The following is a 17,874-nucleotide window of genomic DNA, read 5'->3' as shown; positions in this document are numbered from 1 at the left end:
CATTGTCCAAGTACCATTGTTGCATGCTCTCCTCCAAGTTTTCCTACAAAGAAGATTTTCAAGTACAAAGATTTGGTCCCCTTATGAATGTGGGTCCATTTGGTTTACATTCATCAATTGAACCTTTAATGCACTTAGGAATCCACTTCGTAAAGCCCCTAGGAACAACATATTTTCTGATTTTATAGAACCTCACAGAATGACCTCTTTTCATGCAGTAGAAGCATGTAATAATCGGTTGTTTCGATGGTCCAATCGGTTGTTTTTCTGGCATTTTCGAAAATGACTTTGAAAATCTATCTTGCTTGTTTTGTGGGTTTAAACCCAATCCAGCTTTTCCAAAAACACAGTTTTGAGATGCCAAGACATTCTCAAAGTTGGATTGACCGTTAGAAAGCTTATCCACAGTTTTAACATGATAGTGGACCTTCTTTTCAAGATTTTCGCAATTTTCACAAACAAGAGTATCACACTTACAAGAGGAGTTTTTGTAAACTATTTCAAGGTTTTCAAAATCTGTTTTTGAATTTTCCAATTCCTCTTCCAGTGTTTTGACTCTGTTTTCAAGACAACTATTCATTCTTTTTAACCGATTGTTCAAGAGGGCCAATCGGTTGGCTTCTTCATGTGTTTCTTGAAAGGCTTGAAACAATTGACTATAATTTTCGAGTTTGAGGAGTTAGATGAAGTTACACTACTTGAGTCATCTTCCTTTCTAGCCATGAAGCAGAGGTTGAGGCTTTTCTTGTTTTGCCTTCTTTTCCTTCTTGCTTGACTTTTTGACCTTGCTTCCTTTGATTCATTGATGTTTCCATGAGTAGCCTTGAGTGTGTCCCACATCTATTTAGCAGTTTTGCATTTTGATATCCTGAAAAACTCATTAGTATCTAGTGCAGAAGCTATTATGTTTTGGGCAATACAATCAAGCTTGCCCATTTTACATTCTTCATTGGTCCATTGGGACCAAGGTTTTGCAATTAAAGAACCATTCTTTTTAAACTTTGGAATGAAAGGACCATTCTTGATTGAATCCCAAATTCCTTGATCAATAGATTCCACAAAGATTTTCATTCTTGCCTCCCAATACTTGTAATTCAATCCACAAAATAAAGGTGGTTTGTAGATAGAAGCACCTTCCTCAAAAGATAGTTTTGCAGCCATAGAAAAAGAAATTCGGATCAAACTTGGATAACTTTCAAGAACCAAGCTCTTGATGCCAATTGTTAGAATGTATGGCTTTAAACTAGAGGGATGGTGAATGATTTAAAGAGGGTTTTCACAAACTTTTAAGCCAAGAATGAATTTACTTCGAGAATCACTTGATTAAGAAATCAGTTTGCCAAAACACAAAGCAAAAAGCACAACACCAGAAAAACAATCGGTTGTTTCGCAGAAACAATTGGTTGGTTATACCAGTTTACAAATATAAAACTGAAATTAAAGAGTTAAAGGATAGAGAGAATGCACACAGAGGTTTATACTGGTTCACTCTTAACCAACAGCTACATCCAGTCTTCCCATAAACCACTTGGGAATCCACTAAGCAATCAACCCTAGATCACTTACAACACAACCAAAGAAGTGACATTGATCCCCTCAAGACACACACTTCCTTTGGTTCAGCACAACACCACTAAGAATGCTGATATTGATCCCCTCAAGAACACACAACACTTCTCAGCCATACACAGAGTTTCTTTCAAAAGTACAAAGGATTACACTTGTTACAAAACAAATCTGAAATCAATACAAGATGAAAATCCTATCTCACACTCTTTGATCAGTGCAATCTCTAAGCAATTCTAAACTTTTTGAAAATCTCATTCAGTGAAAAACTCAAATTTTGTTTTTCTGTATATAATCAAAGTTGTTTGTTGCATAATCTTAACAAACTATTAATTGCATTTAAAGATTGGTCAAAGCATTAAAAACTGGAGCGTAAAAAGTTAGAAAATCATTCAATGCTCAGTCAAAGCACAAAACAGTTTTATGTTATGGTCCCAAAACAAACAATCGGTTGTTTCCACGAATCAATCGGTTGTTTCCACGAATCAATCGATTGTTTTGGTTTGACAGCAAGTCAACCATCAAAAACAATTTTCAACCTTTCTGAAAACATCTAAGTTATTAAACAATCGATTGTTTCGACAAAACAACAGGTTGTTTTTCACTTAGTTTGAAAAACACTTTTCAATAAAAAGGTTTGAGAATGCTTATGCTTTGGATTCAATCAAGAGTGGATATATACAATTTATCTACCCCAGGTCCTATCTAAAGACAGCTCAACAACAACAAGCACATACCAGTCTTTCATCAACCTTAAAAGGGTTTGGATTCTTGAAAGCTTGAACACACTTGGTTCAACAACACATGCTCACCAAATTGCCACAACAAAACTTAAGAAAGTTTTAAGGACAAGCAAGAAACGCTTAAAAACAAGAAAGCTAAAAAAAACGAAAATAAGATGAAGACAAAACTTTAACAAGACAAGAAAGAAAAGCACGAAAAAGACTCAAAGAAAACTCACTTAAACTTTAATTATGAATATATGGAATTTCTTAAAAATTGAGAAAGTAAGAGAGATTAAACTCCACAATTATGAACAAAATTTGTCATACACTTAGATCATCTTTAGAAATTTGCAAAGTGAAAGTTGAAATGTGAATGCTTCTCAAACTCTTTTATCTTTGTTTTTCTTTATAGATTCAAAAGTTCCATATCCTTTTTGTATGCATATTTTTTTGTTGTCATTCCACTTTTCACTTTTCAAAAAGATGTTAGGTTTGGATCAAGTCATATGAACATTTACACTCTATGTGGAATTAAATCAACCACTACTCACACAACTTCCAATTTGTTTTTAACTGTTCACAATTAAAATCAACATAGGTATACAAAATCATAGAAGATTAAGAACAAAGGACTAAAGCAAAAGATGTAAGGAAAAAAAATTTAACACAAAATAAAATTAAAAATCGGAATTTAAAGTGCTTAAAGAATAAAAATTGTGAAATTGTAGAGGACAAGAATGTAAAGACGAAATTTAAATTACTTGAAGGTAAAGCAAGAATTTAAATGTGTTAGAAAATAAATTGTCGAAATCAACTCAAAGAAAATAAGCACAAAATAACCATGCTCTGAATACCACATGATGTGAGTTGATTTTAGAATTGCACATTTTATGGTGACATTTGTTTATGATTTTTTGGATTTTGGCAATTATGGTGTGAGATCCAAAGAAGATCCCCACTTGACACAAACTTAACCAAGTGGTTGACTAAGTGTGAAGGTTCACTTCTAGAGGACAAAAGGAAAAACACAATATATGGTGATACAAACCAAGTAGCTATGAAGATGACCAAAGAAGTAAAAGACAAAACACATGATGAGTAGTCATCTCAGCAAACAATTCAAGACCCCACCAAGGAGCTCATGGCCCTGACCAGAGGAAATGGGCATAAAGTAGAGCACCAAATATTCTTCCTGCTGGTCTTCTTAAAGAATAAAATTTGTTGTAAATAATTTGCTCTCAATTTAGGGGTCCAAATAGCAAAGATAGGCTAGAATAAGGTGGCTTTAGCATAATAGGGGGTGTAGGTATCATTTTAGCTTGTTCCTAGCCCTTTAGGAAGGAGTTTTGACCTAGTTTCTAGAAGGATGAGCCTAGGGTGCGAATTTGACTTAGTCAAACCCTAAGGCTGCCCCTTTTTCCCCTTTTCCCATCCTACCTAGGGTGGGAACTCCAAGATAAGTGAGGAAGAGTCGCCACTTGAAATGCTCACACACTCAAGATAAGACTCAAAATAATTTATGAGACAAGCTCACTAATCACTCATGCAAAGTTTCTTTACTTTTCAAAATATATGTGAAAATACATGATGCAAGGCACCCTTTTTATAAGAATGGGTGCCTTGGTGGGCAAGATGGGGAAGGGGCATAAAAGGCATATGAGAGGGGCAACCTAGGGGTTTGACCAAGGTTAATATCGCCCCTTAGTTTAGATTCTACAAGCTAGGGCAACATTATAATCCTAATGGCCTAAGCATAAGCTGAAATGATAAATACCCCCTATTATGCTAAAAAAACCACACTCTACTGAAATTAAAAACAAAGAGACTAGCTGATGCTCAACTCCTATGGCTTGGGGTCTACTTCTGGTGATCCTTTAAGGAATGATGGGCCATGAAGCACTTGCTAGTGGTGGGTCCTGACCTAGCCCTGAATCCTATGTCATGCTCCTGATCATCCTTCTGGAGGGTTAGGCTTTGTCTGTGAATGCTCTATCTCTCAAGTCTTCAACATGCTATCCGGGTAGGAGAGAATTTGTCCACGAATTTGCAACACCTGCAGAGAAAGGAGTTAAATCACTAACATTAAAATAATGACTCCATAAATACGTTTCAAGTAAATCTAACTCATAAGAATTATCATTGATCCTATTGATGACTTGGAAGGGACCATCACCACGTGGTAGGAGTTTGGATTTCCTCTCAGTAGGAAAATGATCCTTCCTCAAGTGAAGCTAAACCCAGTCCTTGGTGTTCAAAGATCAATGCCTTGCACCCCTTATTGGAAAATTGTGCATACTTGCCTACCTTCCTTTCAATTTGGCGCTTGATGTGGTGGTGCAAGTTTTTAATAAAATATGTTTTTTCAAAACCATCATTGCACAACACCTCATCAGGTACTAGAATAGGAAGTAGGTCAAGGGATGTGAGGGGATTGAACCCATTCACAATCTCAAAAGGGGTGTGAGAAGTAGTAGAGTTAACTACTCGATTATAAACAATTTCAATATGAGGAAGTACATTTTCCCACACCCTTGGGTTCCCAGAAATAAGACATCTCAACATTTGGGCCAAAGTTCTATTGACCACTTCTGTCTGATCATTAGTTTGGGGATGAAAAGTAGTAGAAAACAAGAGTTTGATGCCAAGTGCCCCCCATAATGTCTTCTAGAAGTGACTTAAGAACTTAGAGTCTCTAATAGATACTATACTGCTAAGAATCTCATGCAATCTAACAACTTCCTTAAGGAAGAGATTTGCAATATAACAAGCATCATCTACTTTGTGGCATGGAATAAAATGGGTCATTTTGGAAAAAGGATCCACTACCACAAAGATAGAATCCATACCCTTAGATTTCTTGGGAAGACCTAAAATGAAATCCATAAAGATGGCTACTTAATGCATGTCAGGGATGGGGAGAGGGGTATATAAACCATGGGGTTGCACCTTAGACTTAGCCTTCCTACATGCTATGCACTTATCACATAAGTTATGTACGAATATTCGCATATGGGGCCAAAAGAAATGTTCATGCAAGGTATCTAAGGCTTTTGCTACCCAAAGTGTCCCATTAACCCACCCTCATGTGCCTCCCTAACAAGAGATTTTATCAAAGAGAAAACCATCATGTATGAAAAAGTTTTTGTGGCCACCTTTTGAGCACTCTTGAAAGATGAGAGAAAAATCAAGGTCATCTTTGTAAATTTCCTTGATGTGAATAAACCCCAAGTATTGAGTGTCCAAAACATTAAGCAACCAGCCGCAAGTAGCGCAAAACCAGTAGCGCAAAGGATACATAAAATCAATGAGGAAGAGCAACAAACAGTGAGAGAAGAGACCCACAAGCTCCTAAAGGCCGACCATATAAGGGAAATCCAATAGCCCGAATGGTTGGCGAACGTAGTAATGGTGAAAAAGTAAAGCGGAAAATGAAGAATGTGTGTAGATTTCAAACCTTAACAACGCCTACCCTAAAGACTCATAGGACCCAATGGTGTTCTAGTTGAAGAATCTTTGAAATTTTCTTTTAAAGTAAGCAATAACCAAGCGAAGTATGAAACAGTCATCGTCAGTGTGCTGCTAACCAAGGAACTAGATGCACATAAGTTGTTGGCGAAGAGAGATCACTGCTTATAACCAGACAGATAAACGTACAGGAAACCTTGAAACTGCAAAGAATGGCAACACATTTCGATTCGTCGGTAGAAAACGTAGAAATCTTGCAAATATGAAACACGGACACCTGGATGACCACGTGTTAGAATATATGGCCTTAAACAAGAGGGGGTGAATTGTTTAAAAGGGGTTTTTGAAAACTTTTTCAGGTTGAATGAAATTCTTTGTATAAATCCATAACAGGAATCAAGTTAGCCAAGAACTCAAGCAGTTAAACATCAATACACAGAAAAAAAAAATCGGTTGTTTCTTCGAAACAATTGGTTATTTATATCAGTTAAGCTTAAAATAGAATTTAAATGAGTTCAGGGTAAGAGAGAAACACACAAATAGTTTATACTGGTTCACTGTTTAGCCAAGAGCTACACCTGCTGAATCAAGAGTGATGAAAGGCTTTGAAGAATCCAAATCCAAGTGTTTGATGCAAAGCTGAAGTTGCTGCTGTGTTTAGGATAGGATCTGGGTAGTTTATATGTGTAATTCACTCTTTGTTTAATCTAAAGATAAAGTGTTTTTAAATGTTTTAAGATTAAAGTGTTTTTCAAACTAAGTGAAAAACAACCTGTTGTTTTGTCGAAACAACCGATTGTTTTACTCTTAGGTATTTTTGAAAAGGTTGAAAACTGTTTTGGTTGGTTGACTTGTTGTCAAACCAAAAAAATCGATTGTTTCTTGCTTTCAATCGATTGTTTGTTTGAAAATCCTAACATAAATTCTGTTTTTTTAGTTGAGTGTGCTTTAAATGATTTTCAACTGAATACGCTCATGTATTAAATGCTTTGACCAATCTTTGAAAGCTATAAAAAAGTTGTTTATGTTTTATAACAAACAAGAAAAACAGATTTGAGTTTTTCAGTTGTGAGAGATTGCTTTCAAGTTTTGGACATTCACTTTTTAGCTTTGGTTTTCTCACGAGAGAGTCAAATAGGATTACATTTGTATTGATTTCAGTTTATTTTGTAAACAAGTGTAATTCATTCTGAATACTTTGTATTTTCTGGTGTTGTAAGCCAAGGAGTGTTGTGTGTTCTTGAGGTTGTCAAGATCAACATTCTTGGTGTGTGTTATGCCAAAGGAAGTGTGTTTCTTGAAGGGTTCAAGGTCACTTCTTTGGTGGTTTTGTGTGTAATCTGTATTTGATTGCTTAGTGGATTGCCCAGTGAATTCTGGGGACTGGATGTAGCTCTTGGTTTAAGAGTGAACCAATATAAATTGTTTGTGTTTCTCTTTTTCCCTTAAACTCATTTAAATTCAGTTGTATTGATTTGCTGGTATAAACAATCGATTGTTTCGAAGAAACAACCGATTGTTTTTCTGGTGCTTTACTGTTTTGTGCTTTATATCTTGGCTAACTGAATTTCTGATTGAGTTTCATACAAAGGATTTTGTTCTAGCTTAAGAAGTTTTCGAAAACCCCCTTTAAACAATTCACCCCCTCTTGTTTAAGGCCATATATTCTAACAACATTCAATGCCCAGAAAACCACTGGTAATCCACTAAGCAATCAAACCGGATTACAAAATACAAACCACCAAAGTAGTGACCTTGAACCCTTCAAGAAACACACTACCTTTGGCAAAACCACACCAAGAGTTTTGATCTTGAACACCTCAAGAACACACAATACTCCTTGGCAACAAAACACCGAAAATACAGTAGTTTTAGAAAGGATTACACCTGATCACAGTACAATCTGAATTGAATACAATTGCAATCCTATTCCACTCTCACTTGAAATCCAAAGCTTGATGTGAATCTTGAAATCTTAGAATCAAATATGTCAAAATTGAATTTCAAAACTGTTTCTTACATGTTTGAAAACATAAACAAATTATATTTTCCAAAGATTTATCAAAGCAATTAATGAAGGAGTGTATTTAGTTAGAAAATATTTAAAATAGATTCACCATTCAAAACTGAATTCTGTTAGGATTTTCAAAGAAACAATCGGTTGAAACCACGTAACAACCGATTGTTTTGGCTTGACAGTTATTTCAACCAAACCAAAACAGTTTTCAACCTTTTTCAAAACTCCTAAGAGCAAAACAACCGGTTGATTCGACAAAACAATAGGTTGTTTTTCACTTAGTTGGAAAAACACTTGATTTAAAAAAGGTTTTAAATCACATGAGTTTTAGATTCAACAAAGGAGTGGATCACATGTTATTATACCCAGATCCCACCCAAACACAGCAGCGACACCAACCTTTCATCAAACACCTTGGATTTGGATTCTTCAAAGCACATGATCACTCTTGATCAACACCCCCTACATCTGATATCTGGCAGACACACTTATCCCACCAGATCGGGAAGAAGACAAGCTCATAAAAAAATGCAAGCAAATACACAATGATAGATGGGATTATGTTGAATTAGGAATCAAACAGGTCTTCACATCTTTCGAGCACCCCAAAACTAACGATCAGACCGAGTCAGCCATTAGAGTGTTACTGCGAGGATTATAAAAAGGCTTGAGTAAGCAAAAGGAGGATGGCCCGATGAGATCTTGAGGATTTTTGTGGTCCCATCACACCAACCCTCAATCCACAACACCGAAAACTCCTTTTAGCCTAGTTTTTAGGACCGATGCCATGATCTCAGTAGAAGCATTGGAGAAATCACACAGATTGTTGAACTTTGTCACCAATGGATCAGATGAAAGGCGACAAGTGAACTTGGATTTATTAGATGTGAATTTTGAGGTGTTCAAATAAATTTTGAGGCGCTGAAACGGAGAGTTGAAAGAAGGTACAAAATAAAGATCCATCCTTGCAGTTCAAGGTGGCCGATCTAGTACTACGAAAGGCTCACCCTTGTTAGATGGAGAACAAGTTATCGCCGAAATGGACAGAACCATACCGAGTTACGAAAGCACTTGGCAACAGAGCGCATTGATTAGAGACCTTAGATGGTGGTGAAATTTTGCGAACTTGGAATGCGACAAGCCTTAAATTTTTTTTTAGTTGAAATTTCTTGTTGCGTATTTTCATTGGTTATTTGGAACTTTTCTGTTTTGTTGGTGAATAAAACGGTTGGCACATTGGCATGAAGGCGATCCACTTCTAAAGCCTCTGCTTGAAGTCAATCAACCTATTTTTGAAGATCAACTAACTATTGGTTCCTTCTCTCCTCCCAAGAGCATCTTTGTTTGCTTTGACATTCGCCATGAATATAAAAGGAGTGGCTTGGCTAAGCAAGCTCTCAACATTTATGCAGAAAAGGCCAACCTTTGAATCCTTGAATCAAATTACGTCCTCTTCAAGCAAGTATTGTGTCTTGTTATCATTCGAGATGTCGAAAGTGGCCTCCCAAAAACTTGTTTTCCCTTTAGAGCAATCACCGCACTTTATGGGCCAACCTCCAAGACTTCCACATTTGGTCCCTGGACATCCAAGCATGAGTGTTGAGAGGGGATTGGGGCTTTCGATCTTTTCCTCTTAAGTCCCACTCCCGATATGGTACATCCGCCTTGATCAGACTAGACGTGAATTCCACCGGGAGCGATCGAGTTGGCCACCAAAGTGGTCTTCGCAGCATGCACTATTTGTACTCGATCCGCCAACACAGCCTTGCTCAAAGAGGAAAACATTTTTTTTACAAAAAACATAAAAAAAAATTGGTTAGAACACACTCAAACAAATTAAAGCAAAAACATGACAAAAGATCGAAGGAGATGTTATACCGATGTAAGTTGTTAGCATTTCCAATCGGTATTCGCGCTTCAGAATAGTAGGGGTATCGAAAATGGCTTGGAAGACTCTAAAAGAACTCACAAAATCCTCGCTCCATCAGATCAAGGTTGGGAAGTTGGCAGGTGCTTTGGAAACGGGGTTTGTGACACCAATAAAAAGGGAACTCGTCATAAGGGTTGAATGTTTGGGAGAAGGTCGAATTTTCAAAAAAAAAATAGCCTTTGAATTTTTGTATGAAGATTGGAAGAGCGAGAACAAACTTCTCCCCCCGCAGCTATTGAGGCAAGACCACAACTAGTTGTTGAATTTCCTGAACTCAAAGAAATAAAAGAAAATGTTCAAAGTCGGAGATATTCCGAACTAAGAGCATACAGTTTGGTCGGAGAAAAATTTAACTCGGTTAAAATTTTCATTTCAAACATGGTTAAAGGGAGCCAAAGAGGCCATTTTGTAAACTTTGTGTCGTAAAAAAAGCAGAATATACCGAGGAAGAGTCACAAGACTCATCTTTAGAAACCAGTTCATCGAGTTCACAGTGGACTACCCTGACCAGGATTTCATCGGTTTTACTTAAATTACACAACACACGAAGATTTCTATTTTTCTCACGAAAAGTATATACAAAGGTTTCCATGACCAAATCCTTCTTTGCCCAAGGGTAAGTAGAGGAGTAATCCATGATTTAAACAAAAAAAACACACTAACAGATAACACAAACAAGGTAAGATGAATGAAAGCTACGAAGGGAAGCCTACAAAATTAATTAGATGCAACAGAATGAAAGAAAGCACATATACCTCAACGGAATAGTAAATAACCGTTGAATAGAGTGCATAAAGGGAAAAAAATGGTGGAAACGTACCTAGAATACGGTGGATAGAAGGGAATTCACGGCATGGAAGGAAATAAGATGGCAGCTAGAAACTTATAGAAGAAGAAGAAGTGTGAAAAGGGAAGCGAGAAGGTAAAAGGTGATTTGAAATGTTAGTCGAAGCTAAAAACCTAAAATTCTTCAGATGTCCAACACGTGCAAAGCAATGATCATAACCAATGCTCCTGATTGGACGAGCGTCTCGTTAAGGGAATTTCTCTCTCCTTGAGGAAGCGAAAACGGCCGCTCAAATGAGCCAAGGATCATGAGACACGTGTGACAGGTCATTTATATGTGATAGCCTGGGAAACCGAGCTTTGTCAGAACAAAAAGTGGAAGGGACATGTGTAAATTGCATATACACATATAAGTCTCTCTTATGTCAGTGCACATAAACCTCTTTGCCTATCTCAGCTCGGCTAGAGGCTGGGGGCTATGTACTACTTGGTCAGGTCGGATAAATGACTGACTCATTGTCAAATAAAATTGATTATTTAACTCATATTAAATGTCGAATATGCTATGCTAAGGTGTCCAATTAAGTCGACACGTTTTTATTAATGTCTTATCGCAAGGAGTAGGGGAAAAAGATATTGAGATAACTGATTCCACAAAAGCCTTAATAATAGGGAGGTTTCCGTAAGGGATAAATATTGTCAATGTGGAGTGAAAGAAGATGGGGTAAACAACGTTGGAGAACTTGTGGCGACGAATCTACAACTACCCCACTAAAGTAGGAATGGGGATTACTTGTGAGAGGGAACATTATAAAGAGAGGGGGAAAGAAAGGAAAAGGGAGAGAGACAATTTTTTTAGAGTTTAAAAGGATGAGAGAGTGACAAAATTTTCTTGAGGTTGGATCAAACGAATTAATAAAGGATATAGAAGAAGAATCATCTTAATCCTTCCATTTTATCAATAAACACCTACATATCAAGAGGATATTAGCCCTCATCAACTTTTACAACCCAAAAGAGGATATTAGCCCTCATTAACTTTTACAACCTAAGATGATATATAACTTATAAACTATTAATAATTGGAAACAAAAAACACTAGAACACATTAACAAAGAACAATAATCCAACTCTTGAAATACTCTTCAAGAGGACAACAACTCGGTACACCTCATAAACTTAGAATACAAACAAATGTAAAAATATAAAGATATCACCTTACGTGATTGTAGATAAAGCAAAGCACAAATTTGGAACTTTATCATACAATCATAGCCTTAGCTTATTTGAATATATTTGGAAAACAAGATTGATTTGAAACTTTGTTGAAACCTTTTCTCAAATACCTCTTGAAGCTTGATTTAGTACAAAAATATATCTGAAATTCTTTGAAAATGTAAATCAAATTCATATTCTCAAAGTCCTCTTATCGGGTTGGATAAAAGTGCTTTGATGCCTCCAAATCTGTATGGAAAGCTTGAAGACTTTGTTGCTTTGTGTGTGTTATCTAGTAGTGTAAACTTGTCAATTCACTCCTTGTAATGATCCAAGCTCACTTGAATCTTTAGCTCTTTTAAAAAAAATGTTTTCTTAAAAGCTGACAAATTTTATTTAGTTGTTTTTCAAATCAACCAGTTGAAAAAGTTGTTACTCAAGGGATTGAGGCTAAGGCAACTTTTTCAACCTGTTGAATTGTCGAAACAACCTTATTTAGAGAGATTTACACGAGATGTTTATGTTGGTTCACTCTTAACCAAGAGCTACATCCAGACCTCAGCTAACCACTGAGAATTCACTACGTAATCAAACCTAGATTACAAAACACACACCAAGAGTGACGATCTTGAACCCCTCAAGAACACACACCACTCTTTGGCAAAAATACACAGTTTCCATAACAACCCTCTGAAACTGCACATAACCAAGTCACGCAAAAATACAATGATTAAGGAAGAAGGAAATAGAATACACCTGGGTAAAATCAAAGATTACAATCCAGAATTACAAGACAATCCTATTCCACACTTTTAGATGATCCAAAAGCTCTTTGAAATCTTGAAAACTAATTTTGATTGATATCTCTTCCTTAGTTAATGACCAAGAGCATAAAATAACATTTTTATACTCCAATGAGATGGTCAAAGCATTTAATTCAAGAACCAAAAGCAGTTTGAATCATTTAAAATAGATTGGTACAGCTTAACAGAATTCTGTTAAGATTTTCAGAAAAATAACCAATTGAATTCTCGAAACAACCGATTGAATTGGTTTGACAGCAAAGTCAAACAAAGTTGATATTTTCAAATCCTTTTCAAAAACCACTAAGTGTAAAACAACCAGTTGAATCTGTTAGAATATTTGGCCTTAAACGAGAGAGGGGGTGAATTGTTTAAGAAAGATTTTCGCAAACTTTTAACCTTAGAATGAAAATACTTTGAAAGAACCTTAATTAAGGATTCAGTTTTTCCAAAACAAACAGCAAAAGCACAAAGCTGGAAAAACAATCGGTTGTTTTAGCGAAACAATCGGTTGTTTATACCAGTTCCAAAATAACAAAACTGAATTAAAGAGATAGGGACAGAGAAATTGTACACAGTTGTTTATACTGGTTCACTCCAAACAAGAGCTACATCCAGTCTTCTCAGAAACCCTGAGGATATCCACTAAGCAATCACCACTTGATCACTTACACCACAACCAAGAGAATGACCTTGAACACCTCAAGAAACACACTCTCCTTGGCCAACACTAAGATTGCTGATCTTGAACACCTCAAGAACACACAACCAATCTTAGCAAAACACACACACGAATTGTTCAGCAGGGTACAAAGATTACACTTGTTACAGATGAATATGTGAAATCAATACAAGTAAAATCCTATTCAGCACCTTGATCAATCTCTCAACTCTTAAGCAATCTCAGAACTCTTTGAAAAACTCTTAGATGAAAACTTTGTTTCAAGATTCTTAAAACATAAAAACAGTTTTTCATAATATATCTAAGAATATAGTTTGTTATCAAATCTTAACAAACTCTTAATTGCATTTAAAACAGATTGGTCAAAGCATTTAATGACTGGAGCGTATTCATTTAAAGCATTTAAAGCTCAGTCAAAGAAAACAGTTTTTCTGTTATGGTTTCAAAACAAACAATCGATTGTTTCCTCGAATCAATCGGTTGTTTTGTTACTTAACAAAATTACCATTCAAAAACAGTTTTCAAACTTTCTCAAAACACCTAAGTGTAAACAATCGGTTGTTTCGACAAAACAATCGGTTGTTTCAACTTAGTTTGAAAGACATTTTGCTTTGATAAAATTGAGATGCTAATTGCTTTGAGATTTAATCTAAGGGTTGATTACAACATTGAACTACCCAGAACAAAGCTTAAACCAGCACAGCAGCATCAAGCAAAGCAGAGGATTCATCATCCTTCAAAGGATTTAGATTCTTCAAAACATTGAACACCACTTGGTTCAACAGAATCAACATTTCAACAAGTTGAATTTTCACACTCTTTAGAAAACATATCTTTTTTCAAAAGGATTAAGATCCAATTAACCTTGGATCATCATAAAGAGTGGATTAACAAATTCAAATACTTCTAGACACACACACAACTAGCAGCAAGGTCTTCAAGCATTCCTCTTGGATTTGGAGACATCAAAGAACCTTGTTCAACAACTTCTGCCTTGAATTCATATGAATTTTTCAGGGTCTCTCAATGTGGATCTGTAAAGGAGATGTGGGACATCCTTGGTATCCATGAAGGCACAACTGATGTGAAGATGGCAAGGAACTACATGCCCTGATTCAAGAATATGAAATGTTTTGGATGCTTAAAGGAGAAACCATGTCAGATGTGCAGAAGAGATTTACTCACATAGTAAATCACGTCATTAGCCTTGGCAAAATTTTGAAAGGGAGGAGTTGAACATCAAAATCCTCAAATGCTTGGATAGATCTTGGCAACTAAAGGTCACAACTATTTCAAAATCCAAGGATATGACTACATTGACCACTGCCTCCTTTTTTGGAAAGCTTAGAGAGCATGAATTTGAGATGAACCGGCTTAATGACCAAGAAAATGAAGAAAAGCATGTGAAAAACATTTCCTTAAAAGCTAATCGTCATAAGGGTGATCAAGACTCAAGTGAATGCACTGATAGTGAGACTTTTAGCTTGCTCACAAGTAAATTTGGCAAGTTGTTGAAGAAGAACAACAAGGACAAAAACCAACCATCAAACAAGTACAATAGTAAGAAAGAAAATGAATTTAATTCTACAAACTATACTTGTGTTTGAATGTGGTAAACAGGCTCACATCAAGACTGTTTGTCCAAACAATGAGAGCAAAGAGAAAGGGGCAAACAAAAAGTTTTAAAAGAGAGGCAAAGCAAGAAGAGCCTACATAGCTTGGCAAAAGTTCATCATCAAAGAAAGATGAAGAAGCCGATTTGTGTTTGATGGCAAAAGAAGATTCGGAAACCAGCAGTGTAAGTTCTAACACTTCTATAAATTTTGAAAATTATAGCTAACTTCTTGATGCATTCAAAGAAACTCATAAGGAACCTAACAGGTTGGCCCTATTGAATAGACGATTGAAAAGGTTATGTTGAATCAAGTGTGTTCAAGCTCTGAAGAATCCAAATCCTAAGCGTTTGATGGAAGGCTAGAGGTTCTTAATGTTGCTGAGGTGCTTTAGAATAGGATCTGGGGTAGATTATATTTGTAATCCACTCTTTGTTGAATCTAAAGCTTAAGTGTTTTCATATCTTTTAAGTTTAAAGTGTTTTTCAAACTAAGTGAAAAACAACATGTTGTTTTGTCGAAACAATCGATTGTTTTATACTTAGGTGTTTTTGAAAAAGTTTGAAAACTGTTTTGGATGGTTGACTTGCCGTCAAACCAAAACAACCGATTGATTCGCTATTTCAACCGATTGTTTGTTTGAAATCTTAACAGAAACAGTTTTGTTAGTTAAATGAGCTTTAATTGATTTCATAACTGAATACGCTCCTGCTTTAAATATTTTGACCAAGATTTGAATACTATAAATAGTTTGTTAATGTTTTATAACAAATAACAAGAAATAAAAATATATTTGAGTTTTTCAAAGAGTTTTCAAGCATTTGAGTTTTAACTTTGAGATTTGGTTATTCAAGAGAGAAGTGGAATAGGATTACTCTGTATTGATTTCAGTTGATTCTGTAATAGTGTAATTCGTTCTAAAGAACTCAAAGTTAGTAATTCGTTCTAAAGAACTCTAAAGAACCAAAGGTGAGAGCAATTTTTGAGTCAAAAGATTTGACATCCTTGACAACGACTTCTTTATTTGGTAAGCTTAGAGAACATGAGTTAGAAATGAATAGACTCAATGTTCAAGAGAGTGAAAACAAGCATGTGAAAAGCATTGCCTTGAAAGCTGCCAAGCACAAAAGCAAGCAAGAATCAAGTGATGAAAATGAAGAAGAAAACCTTAGTTTGCTGTCCAAGAAGTTTAGTAGATTTTTTAAGAGAAATCGCAACAAAGAAAGGTATGGCAACAAGAAAACTAGTGATTTCAATTCTAACAACTATACTTGCTTTGGTTGTGGTGAACAAGGGCACATTAAAGCAGATTGCCCAAACAAAGAAAGCAATGAAAAGAAATCAAGCCACAAGGAAAAAAAGGAAAAGTCAAGAAGAGCACACATAGCTTGGGATGAGAATGAAGTCTCCTCATCAAGCTCATCATCAAGTGAAGAAGAAAAAGCAAACATATGCTTGATTGCAGAAGAAGATGATGAGTCATGTAGCTCAAGCAATGTAAGCTCATGTGCTTCCCTAAGTGCTGAAAAATATAGTAAATTGCTTGAAGCTTTTCAAGAAACTCATGAAGAAGCTAAGCGATTGGTTTTCTCAAACAATCGTTTGAAAGGGCTTAACAACTGGCTTGAAAAGAGGGTTCAGACACTTGTAGAAGAGCTGGAAAAATCAAAAATTGATTTTGAAAATCTGGAAAATCATTGCAAGAACTCTTCCCATATGTGTGACTCTCTTGTTTGTGAGAATTGTGAAAATCTTGAAAAGAAAGTACACTATCTTGTTAGTATTGTGGATAAGCTTTCAAAAGGAAAATCCAACTTTGAGAATATCTTGGCATCTCAAAATTGTGTTTTTGGAAGAGCTGGATTAGGTTTTAATCCACAAAACAAGCAAGATAATTTGTCAAAGAAAATTTTAAAACTGTCACTAAAACAACCGATTGTTAAGTCGAAACAACCGGTTTTACATGCTTTTATTGCATGAAGAGAGGTCATTCTGTCAGATGCTGCAAAATAAGAAAATATTCAATTCCCAGAGGCTTTATGAAATGGATTCCCAAAGGTTGTGAGGCTTCAAATGATAAAAATAAATCAAATGGACCCACATTTGTAAGGGGACCAAACCTTGTTGCTTGAATTCATTTTTATGCAGGGAATCTAGAAGAACATGAGGCTCTGAGTCATCTGATCAGGCTCTTGGAAGGAAAAGATTAAAACTGGAACTGAATCAATGTTATGAACCAGTCCAAGTCTTTTCAAAAGTCAAAAGAACCTTCTTGATCACAAACAAATGACCCATTGAAGGGACTTCTTAAAAGGATAAGACCTTCCTTAACTCTGCCTTTGATTTGTTAATTACCATTTCATGTTTAAATTCTTTTTTTCTTGAGTATTTACATCCGTTTTTGAATTCCTCTCAGTCAATATTTGAAAAATCTCAATCTGTCTACTTGCTGCAGAAAAACAACCGATTGTTTCCTTGAAACAACCGATTGTTTCCTCTTTGACAGCATTGTGAAAGAATTGATTTAATTTCTTTTTGCATTCTGTCTGTTGCATATCTCAATTATGAGAAGATCCTGAGTCAATAAAGCTGTATTGAAAGGCTGATTATGTTCTGGAGGAAGTTACAACATGTCATAAAGGAATATATTCCATAATCTTGAAAATTCAAGAGCCTTTATGACTAGTCAAAGATCACATGTGATGACCACGTGGTTTTCTGCTTTTTTTGACGTTTTCTGTGCAGGTCTTGGTCAAGTCTTTTCTCTTTGAAGACTGAAACCCACTCACATCAATTCATTACAGTAAGGTTCAACAGTTCTATAAATTCTGGCGTTGTTGTTCTCTCTCACAAAAACAATCAATTGAGCCATCTCTTGCTCTCTTTGTGTGAGACCCTTTGCCTCTTTTTCTGCTATCATGGAGTCAACTCCTCCTGCATCAAAGAGGATCAAAACAAGAGCTGTGAGGTCTGGAGGGAGACTTGAGGGCTGGTTCTCAGGGGATAATGAGCTCATTGAGAGATATCATTTTGAAACAAGCACAAAGGTGACCAACAACCCGAAAGTTGTCT

General features: G+C 35.9%; 1 long non-coding RNA gene across 2 annotated transcripts; it reads right to left on the bottom strand.

Annotated features, from left to right (window-relative positions):
- Positions 1-3,134: 3,134 nt before the first annotated feature.
- Positions 3,135-10,660, bottom strand: LOC137813953 (uncharacterized). 2 transcript variants are annotated; one of them, XR_016520790.1, is made up of 4 exons: positions 10,524-10,660; positions 9,652-9,971; positions 9,197-9,537; positions 3,135-4,344 (listed from the first exon to the last, which is right to left on the bottom strand). It is a non-coding gene; the product is annotated as an uncharacterized LOC137813953 (long non-coding RNA). The 2 variants fall into 2 exon arrangements; XR_011081560.2 differs by lacking the exon at positions 3,135-4,344 and having other exon boundaries at positions 8,619-9,537.
- Between the last annotated feature and the right edge of the window lie 7,214 nt (positions 10,661-17,874).

This window comes from Phaseolus vulgaris, chromosome 1 (genome assembly GCF_051622355.1).
Source record: "Phaseolus vulgaris cultivar YP4 chromosome 1, ASM5162235v1, whole genome shotgun sequence".
NCBI lineage: Eukaryota > Viridiplantae > Streptophyta > Magnoliopsida > Fabales > Fabaceae > Phaseolus > Phaseolus vulgaris.
This window is presented reverse-complemented; position numbering and strand designations above follow the sequence as displayed.